The sequence below is a fragment of the Lepus europaeus genome, chromosome 12, assembly GCF_033115175.1.
Source record: "Lepus europaeus isolate LE1 chromosome 12, mLepTim1.pri, whole genome shotgun sequence".
NCBI lineage: Eukaryota > Metazoa > Chordata > Mammalia > Lagomorpha > Leporidae > Lepus > Lepus europaeus.
Window position 1 is genome coordinate 33,453,858 of NC_084838.1, and position 12,188 is coordinate 33,466,045.

At 51.5% G+C, this 12,188-nt stretch overlaps 1 protein-coding gene across 2 annotated transcripts in view; it reads right to left on the bottom strand.

The window, feature by feature from the left end:
• Positions 1 to 11,503, bottom strand: part of MSANTD3 (Myb/SANT DNA binding domain containing 3) — a 29,202-nt gene extending 17,699 nt beyond the window's left edge. The window contains exons 1-2 of one of the 2 annotated variants that reach the window (XM_062207869.1): positions 11,416 to 11,498; positions 8,483 to 8,626 (exon numbers count right to left, since the gene is read on the bottom strand). The gene's annotated coding sequence lies outside the window, so the exon portion shown is untranslated. Of the gene's footprint in view, positions 1 to 8,482; positions 8,627 to 11,415 lie in introns of both variants that reach the window. The other variant, XM_062207870.1, reaches the window with a different exon arrangement.
• Positions 11,504 to 12,188: the final 685 nt, after the last annotated feature.

The window sequence follows — 12,188 nt, forward strand, 5'->3', positions numbered from 1 at the left end:
AATAATCAAGACAGGAAAATTTTATTTAGAAAGATTATATGTATATATATATATAAAATATATGAAATAGCATTGCATATAACAGAAAAAATAGGGAGTAACTCCTTTTTCCATTTGTGAGTCAAAATTCTGAACCCTTATAGCAGTGGCTCTGGAAAAGAATGGGGGCCCAGGGAAAGTGGGCCCTTCCACCTCTCCTGGGGGCAGAGGAGCTGGGCTGCAGGAGCTGGAGCATCATCCACTCTGGGAGCCGCGCAGCTGAAGAAGATCCAGTGCGCCTACTGCTTCCTTAATATATACCACAGAAAGTGTGTCGGACACAGACATCTTGGCAGACAGCGATAATGCGGAACTAATAGAATGCACAGGGCGTGGGTCAATAAATTTCAGCTTGGGGAACACTGATTTACAGGGAATGGAGGTATTGATGGTGAACAATTCATTTTAGGCCTTTGGAGAAGAAAACGTCTGGACTGGGTATCGTCGCTGGTCTTTTAGAGCAACCTGACTGAAGTACAGGCCTAGAAATGAACTTTTGCAGGGACACATCCCCAAAGATAAGGGCTCCCTCACTTAGCTTGGCTAAGGGTCCGCTCTCCAAACCATTCTGACAAAAGTTCTCAAGCCCTGATAGCTTGACATGCCACGTGAATGTACCCAGTATGTGGAGAGTGCTTCCACTAGCACTTCACTGTGATCCTAACTTTTGGGATGAGGCAGTGCAGAGTGAAGACTCTGATTAGGTTCCGTCATCCTCGTGGAAAGTCCACACTCCCTTCCAAACAGGTCTGACGTATTTCAGCCATTCCCAATAGCAGCAGGCCCTCCCCAGTCGTATTGTGTGACTAGTTGACTTGTAGTAGTGTGATTTTTTAGAAGTGTGCCACAGGGGCCAACACTGTGGCACAGCGGGTAAGGCTGTTGCCTTTGACACCGGCATTCCATATGGGTGCTAGTTTGAGTCCCAGCAGCCTCTGCACCCACGTGGGAGACCTGAAGAAGCTCCTCACTTCTGGCTTCAGATCGGCCCAGCTCCAGCCGTTATGGACACTTGGGAAGGGAACAAGTGGATGGAAGACTTTTCTCCCTCTCTCTCTCTCTCCCCTTCTCCCCCCCCCCCAACTCTGCCTTTCAAAAAAAATAATTAAACCTTTAAAAAAGTACAACAATTTACATGTCTCTCTTTAACTTTTATTAATATAAGGATAACAGATTTTGTACATTTCACAAGTAGTTCCAAGAAGACAACCACACTTCTACAACAGTAGGAACAGTCCATTTCCCCACTTGTTTTACTCTTGCTATTTTTTTGTTTGTTTGTTTTACTTGACAGGTAGAGTTACAGACAGTGAGAGAGAGAGAGAGCTAAGACACTCTTCTGGGCCGGCGCTGTGGCCCACTAGGTTAATCCTCTGCCTGCGGTGCCAGCATCCCATCTGGGCACCCGTTCTAGTCCCAGCTGCTTCTCTTCCATCCAGCTCTCTTCTGTGGCCTGGGAAAGCAGTGGAGGATGGCCCAAGTGCTGCTTGGGCTCCTGCAACTGCATGGGAGACCAGGAAGAAGCACTTGGCTCCTGGCTTCAGATTGGTGCAGCTCTGGCCGTTGTGGCCATTTGGGGAGTGAACCAAAGGAAGGGAGACCTTTCTCTCTGTTTCTCTCTCTCACTGTCTGTAATTCTACCTGTCAAATAAATAAATCTTAAAAAAAAAAAAAGACACTCTTCTATTTCAGCTATGGAGGTAACAACGTCACCTCCTTGTTTAATGATATGTCAATTTCAGTACTTGGGCAAATAAGACACACTGTGAAGAATGAAGTACCAAAAAAAAAAAAAAAAAAAAAAAGTACCTGTGAGACTGGGTGGAGTTGAAACCAAATGGAATTCATTTCAAGCCATTTGGTAATTCTTCCTCACAATGCATGCAGTACTTCTAGCTGCCACCAGATGGTGGTGGACTTGACTGGGAGTCTAAATTTCACAAAGGATCTTACCCTGAAAATGGCCAGTTGAAGCTCAATGTAGTAGTAGCAATAATAAAAGAGCAAATAACTTTTATTGAGCCTTTACTGTGTTAGACACTACACCAAATGTTTCATAAGCACTACATCATTTAATCCTCCCAAAGGAAGTCCCTGAGAGCATTTGTTTCACTGCAATATTTTCTGTTAAAAAAAAATTACCAGAAGAAATTATACAACTGCTCTCAAAAGCAACTACTCAGAATTACCAACACCTGGGGACCATTAATTGCCTATTAACTAAACTGTTATTTAATCATTAGCTGAGTAAACCCACAGTTACCAATTTACTCTGCTTAATTTCGTAGAACAGCAGGCCTCCCTGGGCCATGTGGTGGCATTCTGCAGGGCTGTAAAGGGATTCTGGTATGCGGCACCAAGCCAGGAATCAGAAGTCCCTGATGGGCTCTCAATAGCCTCATGAAGTGGGCTGTTTATCTCCACGAACCAATTATTATGCCCATTTCTCAGACAAGAAAACTGAGGCTCAGTAACTTGCTACAGTCACACAAATAGAAAGTGGCAGAACCAAGATTTAAACTCAGGTCTTGACTCCAGTGCCCATGTTCTGCTCTGCTCTGCTCAGCTCCCTTATTTCAGACCTAGTGACAGTCGCCAGTCCCCTGTCAGTTAGTGAGCACTCCAGATGTCAGCTGGGTGTGGTGGGGGAACTGTGCCTGTTCTGTGTCCTCCATTCAGGCTCTGCCCTGCCCTCCCCTTCCCCAGCTCTCCCCAACTTCCAGGACCTCCCTCTTCAAACCTACAGCCCATAGCTCTCCAAAAGGTGTGCCTCCCTCACCCAAACCAGAGCCCTGGAGTAAGTTCTATTGTTGATCTGCTCAGAATGAATGCTCGGAGAGGAGCCGCACGGGGCACAGGGAGCTTCACTGGTCCACACTGCACGGCAATGCTGCCGGTGTGTTTGAACACCTGACCATCAAGACTTGGTAAACCTACACCAAAGGAAAGTCTCTCTCAGACAATGCTTATTAACAGACATCTGGGGGCCAGAAGGCACGTTCTAGCTGAAAACCATTCAGCAATACCCACAATGGGTGCTAGGTGACAAGCCTTCCCTGCTGCACCAGCTGTTAGCAGAGATGGACCGGCCTTCTCTCCCCCAGCTCCACTCCATTGCGTTCAAATTTAGGTTCACTGTTCTGCCAGGCAGTGTGCTACACATATTCTATGTGTGGTTGTGGTCCAACAAGCGACCCAAAGACCCTCACAAAGTAGGCCCCCAGTAGATGCTTAAAGAATACACACATTTTTTCTATGTAGGGGTAAAACGGGCTACCATTTTTAGACTAGCACATTCAACAAAACAGTGAAGTCACAAAAAAACCATAGTAAAGCTAAAATAGCAAAACCCAAATGCAATGGACATTCCCCTAGGGCTTGGCAAAGACCCATAGACAGGTCTACATAACAGAGCAGAATTCTAATACCATCAAAGAACAGAAAGAAAATGATTAGCATAACTCCCAATACACTAACATTGTTTAAACCACCAAAGACTGTGATAAGTACATTTAATATCCACCTAAGGGCCAGCGCAGTGGTTCAACAGGCTAATCCTCCGCCTTGCGGCGCTGGCACACCGGGGTCTAGTCCCAGTCGGGGCACCGGATTCTGTCCCGGTTGCTCCTCTTCCAGGCCAGCTCTCTGCTGTGGCCCAGGAGTGCAGTGGAGGATGGCCCAAGTGCTTGGGCCCTGCACCCCATAGGAGACCAGGAGAAGCACCTGGCTCCTGCCTTGGGATCAGCGTGGTGCGCCGGCTACAGCACGCCAGCCGCGGTGGCCATTGGAGGGTGAACCAACGGCAAAAGGAAGACCTTTCTCTCTCTCTCTCTCTCACTGTCCACTCTGCCTGTCAAAAATAAATAAATAAATAAATAAAAAGATTAAAAAAAAATCCACCTAAAACCAACACCCATCTGTTTATAAACTGAATCTCTGTGTTCTCCCCAGATTCAAATGCTAAAGGCCTAACCCCCAGAGTGGCTGTATTTGGGGATTAGGCGTCTAAGGAAGTAATTAAGGTTGAATGAGGTCATAAGTATGGAGCCCTGGTTTTATGCCTTCATGAGAAGGGACATCAGAGCACTTGCTCGCCCTCTCCACATGCACAAAAAGAGGCCCTGTGGTGCCGGCGTTGTGGTGTAGCAGGTTAAGCGTTCACCTGTGGCATTCCATACATATGCTGGTTCGAATCCCAGCTGCTCCTCTCCCGATTCAGTTCCCTGCTGGTGGCTTGGAAAGGCAGTAGAGAATGGCCCAAATGCTCAGGCCCCTGCATCCACATGGGAGACCCAGAGGAAGCTCCTGGTTCCTGGCTTCAGGTCAGCTCAGCTCCAGCTGCTTCAGCCATTTGGGGAGTGAACCAGCGGGTGAGACTTCTCTTTCTCTCTCTCTCTCGCTCCTTCTGTAATTCTGCCTCTCAAGTAAGAAATAAATATTAAAAAAAAAAAAGAGGTCCTAAAGAGGTCCTGTGAGTATGCTGAGAGACAGTAGCTACCTACAAGCCAAGAGAAAGGGCCTCAGAACGAAGCAGTCCTTGTCCTCACCTTGGACTTACCAGTCTCCAGAACTACGGGTAACAACTTTCTATTGTTCAAGCCACCTAACCTGTGACTTAACAATCTTGAAGTGCACCAATAATGAGACTAAGTCTGGCACGATTTCACTTCACTGCCTTTTGGGGAAAAGGGAGTTCTTTGAAGTTAATACTCAGATTGAACATGAAAGAGCTGTAGCACGGAGACCTGGGACAGGAGTCGCGACACTAATGAACTGCTGCTCCCATGTGCTGACACCTGAACTTACACCCTACCTGCGGCACTCACTGAGCTGTTTAGTCCGTATGGCTCCATCTGTCCATGGGCGGTAGTGCCCCTGAACCGGCCTTGTTCCCTCTGCACAGCAGTGCTGCAAGGTGAGTGAAGCAGCAGCCTGGATTAGGGCTTCAGACATGGCAGCTCCTTCTACTCCTCCCACCCACAGGAAACCGCATCCAAAAGTGAATAGAGGCCTCTACAATATTCACAAGTCTACGCTTAAGGGAATTTCAGCTCATACATACACAAGTCAACAAACTCGCAATGAACTCCTGCCAAAGGCTCAGCACTGTTTGAGAATGCGAGCTGAACCTCATAGCTGGAAAGAGCACTGACACACATAAACTGACTAGTGAAACGGGAAGCACACTGAGAGTCGTCCCAACAGAGGACACAGCCCTGTGCGTGTTCAGGGAAGAGGTGAATCTGCCTTCCTCACAAAAAAGAGGAGATTTGAGCTAGATCTTTTAAGAACGCATAGGATACAGGGCCAGTGCTATGGCATAGCAGGTGAAGCCACCACCTGCAGCACTAGCATCCCATATGGACGCCAGTTCAAGTCCCAGCTGCTCCCTGCTAATGCGCCTGGGAGAGTAGCGGAGGGCACCCCTGTACCCAAGTGAGAGACCTGGAAGAAACTCTATCTCTTTGCTTCAGTCTGGCCCAGTCCTGGCCATTTTGGCTCTTGGGTTGTTAACCAGCAGATGGAAGACCTCTCTGTCTCTCCTTCTCTCTCTCTCTGTGACTCTGCCTTTCAAATATACAAAATAAATATTAAAAAAAAAAAAAAAAAAAAAACCAGGCCGGCACCGCGGCTCACTAGACTAATCCTCCACCTGCAGTGCCGGTACTCCAGGTTCTAGTCCCGGTTGGGGCACCGGTTCTGTCCTGGTTGCTCCTCTTCCAGTCCAGCTCTCTGCTATGGCCTGGGAAGGCAGTGGAGGATGGCCCAAGTGCTTGGGCCCTGCACCCGCATGGGAGACCAGGAGGAAGCATCTGGCTCCTGGCTTCGGATTGGCACAGCGCACTGGCCGTAGCAGCCATTGGGGGGGGGGGGGGTGTGAACCAACGGAAGGAAGACCTTTCTCTCTGTCTCTTTCTCTCTCTCACTGTCTAACTCTGTCTGTCCAAAAAAAAAAACACATAGGATGTGAATGGAGAGAGCTGAAGGATAGCACTCAGAAAAATAACTGATGAGAGTCCTGGACTCAGGAGGACTACAAAAATGGTAGTGAGAAGGGACACACTCAAGACTGTTTCAAAGGAAGAAATGACCAAGACATGCACGTGGGCGTCTACAGTGGGGTCAGAATCCGAGGAAGCACCAGCAATGGGGAATGCAGGCACTAACGAGCACCTACTCTGGCGGGCATCAGAGAGAACAGTATTCCTGAAGATGCAGGGGATCCCACTCCTCGGAGTCCCCAGCCACGTGAGGACACAAGGCCGCACAGTGACTGGGACACAGGCTGATCATAACACTGTGACAAGCATGGTGACAGAGTTGCACCCAGGGACACTACTGCAGTTATTGTGTCTGGAATAGAAACCTTCCTTCGTATAAGAACAGATTGGAATTAGAACTTGCGTTATAACAAAGCAGGCCACAGCTTGGAAAAGACCTAGAAAATGACACAGAAGTGGGGGGTGAGCTGAGGAAAGTGGCACCCATTTCCCCCCCAGGGAGGCCTGCCAAAATCTTGGGGTGGGTAGCTTGTGCTAAAGAGATAATGGCTGTTTCCTATCTGGGTCTGGCAACGCTATCTCCTGAGTCAACACCTCAAAAAAAAAAAAAAAAAAATTTCTTTGAAGCCATGCAGACCCTGGTCCGTTTAATGAAGGACTTCAGTCCTACCTCTCACTTTACAGAAGAGGAAACTGCAGCTCAGGGCAAAATGTGGTGCTCGCTGCAACCCTAGTGACAGAGGCTGGTCTCAAATGGAAGCTTCATGCTTTGCTCTGCACCCCTGCACCCACAGCTCCTCTTCTGGAATCTTCTTTCCCCTCTTGCAAGGTACCCTCAAGCCTTTCCCACCAGCCACCGGCACACTCAAAAGCACTGCTCTCAGGGGCTCTTGCTGTGGCATAGCAGGTAAAGCCACCATCTGTAGCACTGACATCCCATACGGACCCCGGTTCGAGTCCCAGCTGCTCCACTTCTGACCCAGATCCCCGCTAAAGAGCCTGGGAAAGCAGCAGAGGATGGCCGAGGTGTTAGGGCTCCTGCACCTGCATGGGAAACCAGGAAGAAGCTCCTGCCTTTGGTCTGGCCCAACTCCAGTGGTTGTGGCTATCTGGGGAGTGAAGCAGTGGACGGAAGACTCTCTCTGTGTATTTCTTCCTCTGTCTCTGCAACTCTGCCTTTCAAATAAATAAATCTTAAAAAAAAAAAAAAAAAAGCACTGCTCTCAACTCTGTCACTCATTTTGTGACACCAGGCAAGACTAGGCAAGTCCTCTTTCTTCCCTGCCAATGCATTCCTCATCTCTCAAGCGGAGCTGAAGTGGTGCTCTCTGAAGCCCCACGCAGTGCTGGCAATCTGCATTTGCACTCCTGTCAAAGTGGTTTTCCTGCAACCTCATTTCCACAGTTCACTGCCAAAGACACCTACATGATTATTTATGAGGCTAGTGGAGCCACTGGCCAATGAAAGAGAACACTGCAACAGAACAAGATGATCTCAGCACTTTACACAATCTTGCTGTTTCAAGGCCCACAGTCAGGTTGGACGCTGGCGGGTAAGTAATTGCAGGTGACGATGACTGAAGCAGGCGATCCAGTCTCCTGTTCACTGCAGCTACTTGCAGGCTGCCTGGTACACAGTAGGCACTTCATAAATATTTAAGGAACGCGTGTTGAAACCAACCTACTTGCCATTTGTGTTTCTGTTTTTTTCTACTAATTGCAGCTGCATGTTCCACTATTTAAAATGTCTTCTCTTATAAAGGATCTAACCATTAGAAAGAATCATTTCCTAGCTGCTTCTTGTAAATACCATCACTGTGCAAAAGTAGAAAGGCCCGTGGTTCGCGAGCCTCCTGGGATGCCTTCAGGACTTCTTCCATCCAGAGGCAGGAGTTCTCAGACGCCACGCTTACAGGTCCAGATCTGCCTACCCAGATGACCACTCACCTCCCACCTTCCTTCTTTCCCTTAGAGCGTTTCTGAGCCTTAAACCTAGCGCTGAAACACCCCCCCACCCTCTGCCCCCTCTCAGCAGCCTTGTCCCTTGGAAGTGTTTATTTTTACCATCTGTGTCTGAGTGTGACTGTGAGCAGAAGCAGCCTTGTGTTGAAGGCAAAGTCCCCTGCCACCCCCTCCCCTGTCCTCCCACCCTCATGGGCCCCTTTATAAACGAGATGAGGGGTTTTTAAAGTCCTAACCCCTTCCCTCGCCTCCTCCCCAGCTCCATCTGAAAGCACCCCCTGCCCAGGGGCTTCCCTTTGGAGTCTCTGTTAAAGTACCCTCCATGGAAGGCACTTCGGAAATACAGAAGCTGCCCCTCCGTAGTCGTCCCCTCTGCAGCCTGCTCCGGTCTAGGCAGGCCACTCTCCTCCTCTGCCACCACCTCAGCTCCTCCCACGGCCTCTGAAACCTCCTGTGGGCCAAGGGCACCGAGTGTTTACCTCTTACTGCGGCCCTCTGAGAGTTACTCCGCACCGCGACCTATCGGCATCCTCGAGGGTCTCCCGTAACTGAGGGTGAGCTCCTGAGGCTTGGAATGACATTTTATCTGTATCTTCAGCACACAGCAGATGCTCAGTAAGCGTCTGTTCAAAGGAAAGCATGGGTGTCAGGGAGAACCACTCTGTCCAGCCATCTAGCAACCACTCCATTCAGCGGTCTGTGATGGGCACTTCACACACCTCCATTTCTTCAAAGCCAAACTTAGTACTCCCCAACCCCAAATCTCCCGACTTCTGATGACTTCGGCCACACCAACTTGACTTGCCAGAGCAGAAAGCTCACTGTGCTCTTGGTCACACACAACCGGTTAATCACACCTATTACACTTTTCGCCTGCATACCCATTCTCTCCCTTCCATTCTCATTGCCCACGTCTGAGGTCAGACCCTAACCTTCAAAACGGTTTCCCCAATTTGCAGGCCCTCTTCCAGTGATCACGCCACAGCCCTGCACCCACACCTCTGAAGGTGTGCCTTGGATGTCCTGTCCACTGCTTGAGTGATACGTGAGGTCCAAATCCCTCCAGAGGCACTCAGGGCCTTTCTGGGTCTGGACCCAATTATAGCACCCTCTCTATCCCACCATCTCCATGTATTTTTCAACCTAACCAGACCAAACACACTCTCACGCCCTTGAATCTGCTGTGTTTTCACTTCCCTGTGCATACCAGGCTTCCTCTGGCTGCAATCCTTAACCCAAGGTCTACCAAAGGCTCATCTTCATCCTTTAAGGAACAACTCCCACTCAATTTTTGTGATGCCTTCCTCCATTAACACCCAGGCTGTTGTGTTTATTTATAACTGCTTTCTTCTAAAGTGGGTTTGAAGCAGCTTAAAAATTGTATACATAACTGCAAGCAGTTTTGTTGTTAAGAAAGAATATCAGGGCAAAGACTAGACAGGGTAAAAGATATAAAAGCTGGGGGGTAATGGAGCATTCAAAACCTTCGTCATAAGGTCTCAGAGGCATCTTGGTAGCTCTGAGTCTCTGTTTAGAATGACTGAGTTACTATTCTATGAGCTGCAGCCAATTGCATATGCCTCTAGTTCTGTCGCACTTCCCATATTTTTTGTAATTTGCTCTTCGTGTCTGTCTCTCACTGGCCTGGGAAATTCCTAAGGGAATGCATAATTTCTGACTCATCTCTGTGTGCCCGGCATGTAGCATATGACTCAGCACACGGCTGGTGCTCAGCAGACCTTTGCTGAATGAACGTTCTCACAGTATGAGGGAGTGCTTGTTGCGCTCCCTGGGAGGTATTTGAAAAACAAAAACAAAAAAAATCTCATCCTCATCAGAAAATTACAAAGCTAAGGAACAGCAGGGCTAGGATTTGAACCCTCAACCCTCTATCTCTCCAAAGCAACTGCCCTTTTCACTGTGTGTGGCACTGAGTCGCTGAGAACTGACATCTGCTGGGTTTTCTGCAGACCACACAGTTATGTGCCAGCGACTTACACTGCACTCCTCGCAGGTGCAGTACCTGAGCCTTTCCTTCTTCAGAGCTCAAAGCCTTCCAGTTGTCCCCAAGCCAAACTGAACCCCAGAACAATCTCCTCAAGTCACTGCTTCTCTAACCCGGTGAGCAGCGTTGAATGCACCCTCCTCCACCACACCAGTCAAGCCTCTGTATCTGAAAAGTTCACCTTCGGGGCTGGTGAGCATGCCCACTGCCTGAAAAGAACTGCAGGTGCAGCCCGAGGAAATATAAGGACATTTTGAGAAACCCAATTTCCAGGCCCCAACCCCCCCCCCCCCCTTCTGAATGCTCTCGGGGTAGCCTGGCAGTGGGAAGAGGTAACAGTGGGCATCCTTTGGCCTCTAGGGGCAGGGTGAGATCCCAGTTCAGACAGCTGCCCCCACTCCCTTCCTCCAGGGCCTTAGACTATTTCCCCTCCCCCACCCTACCCCCAAACTCTCATGGCAGTCCTCCATCCCAACTCAGGAGTTCTGTTCCGGAACCCCTATTGGACATTTCCTAGGTAACACAACCATCCTTCCTAACACAGTGAATGCACACTCTCCTTGGCCCCCACAGGATCCTACCTCCAGTTCTCAATGTGTGACAAATCTATTGCAGCTCCCCACAACTGGCTCTCCTAAACCCGGCAGGAACATGTGTCACCTTAAACATTACCATGTCTAAGAAACACACAACCTCCCCAATTCCGGGGCGGACACTGCTTCCTACTCCGAAGGAAAGATTATTCACGCAATTTACAGTAGCAGGAGACGGCAATGATAACTCACATCCCCGCTGAGTACCCAGAACCCGGTGCATAGAAAGTACTCAAAATTTAGCTATTATCATTTACATATATTATCTTTCACAATAGGACCTGGGAGTAGCTACTACATCACGGCAACCCCCCCCCCCCCCAATTCGCTTCCATTTACGCAAACAGCAGCCCAGGCTCCGAGTAAGCTTTCCCAAGGTCAGGGGATGGGATGCTCTAACCTTTGCCTCCCAGGGAAGGCCCCCTCCCATTACGACCTGGGACGAAGCTCAGGGGTCTTAATGGAGACAAGTATGAAAAAGCGCCCAGCACGGTGCCCGGCACACAGTGGAGGACCCCGGGGCCGCGGATCACCTGGAATCCTCCCAAGCGGCTCCCCCGGCCCCAGGGTCCCGATCTCCCCGCCCGGGCGGCGTCCCCGAGTCTCCAGAGGCCCGCGCCCTGGGGCTTTGTACGCAGCAGGCCGGCCGCGCTCTCCCAGCCCCACAGCGGCGCGCGAGAGCGGCCGGCCCGCGCCCGGCCTCCAGAGCGGGGGTCGCGGCGGCCCGGCCCCGAAGACCGCCCCGCCGGCCCGCGGCCCACGCACGCCCGGCCCGCGCCCCCCACGCGGCCCGCCCGCCGCCGGAGCCTCCTACCTGCAGCGGCCGCGACGACCGGGGGAGGGGCCGGCGAGGCGCGAGCGCGGGCGGCCTCCGCTCCTCTCGCGGGCAGGGCGGCCGGGAGGGCCGCGGGCTCCGGAGCGCCGGGCGGCGGCGGCGGCGCGCCCCCGGCCGGCCAGGCCCCCGCCGCGCGCGCCGCGGCCACAAAGCCCAGGCGCCGCCGCCCCCTCGCGGGCCGCCAGCCGCCTGCCGGTCGGTCGGCGCCGAGGAGGGCGGGAGCGCGGCCCCGCGCAGTCCCCCCTCCCCCAGCCGCGGCCGCCGGCCTCCCTGGGGGGCTGGGCGGGGCGCGGGGTGTCCGCCGCCCACCTTGAGGGCCGCGCTGACCGGGCCGCGGCCGCCCTCCGTGTGACCGCTTCCATCTGATTCCGTTCCCTTTTCCCAGTTTGGCCGTAGAGCCCCCGAAGGGCCCTGAAAAACCGTGTTTCCAGAAACAACAAAAGAACGCGTTTGTCACGAGGGACGCAGGCCCTGTGCTTTGGGGACTCTGGGATGCTCGGAACAGCCAGCGCCTCATGAACGAGTTCACCACAGACTTTCGGTGTTTGAATTTGTGGGTGTGCGCTCCTGCAGGGCCGGGCCTGTGCCCCCGGAGCCCAGGAGCTGGCTCAGTGGGAACTGATGCGTGTGCAGATGAACGCGGTCGGACATGGCACCCTTCCCGCTCCTCCCGCCAGGATGCTGGCTGGGTGTTCCTCTGGCCCTGGCTCCGGGAGGAATATTCCAAGCCCCCAAAAAGGGCAGAACGGGCT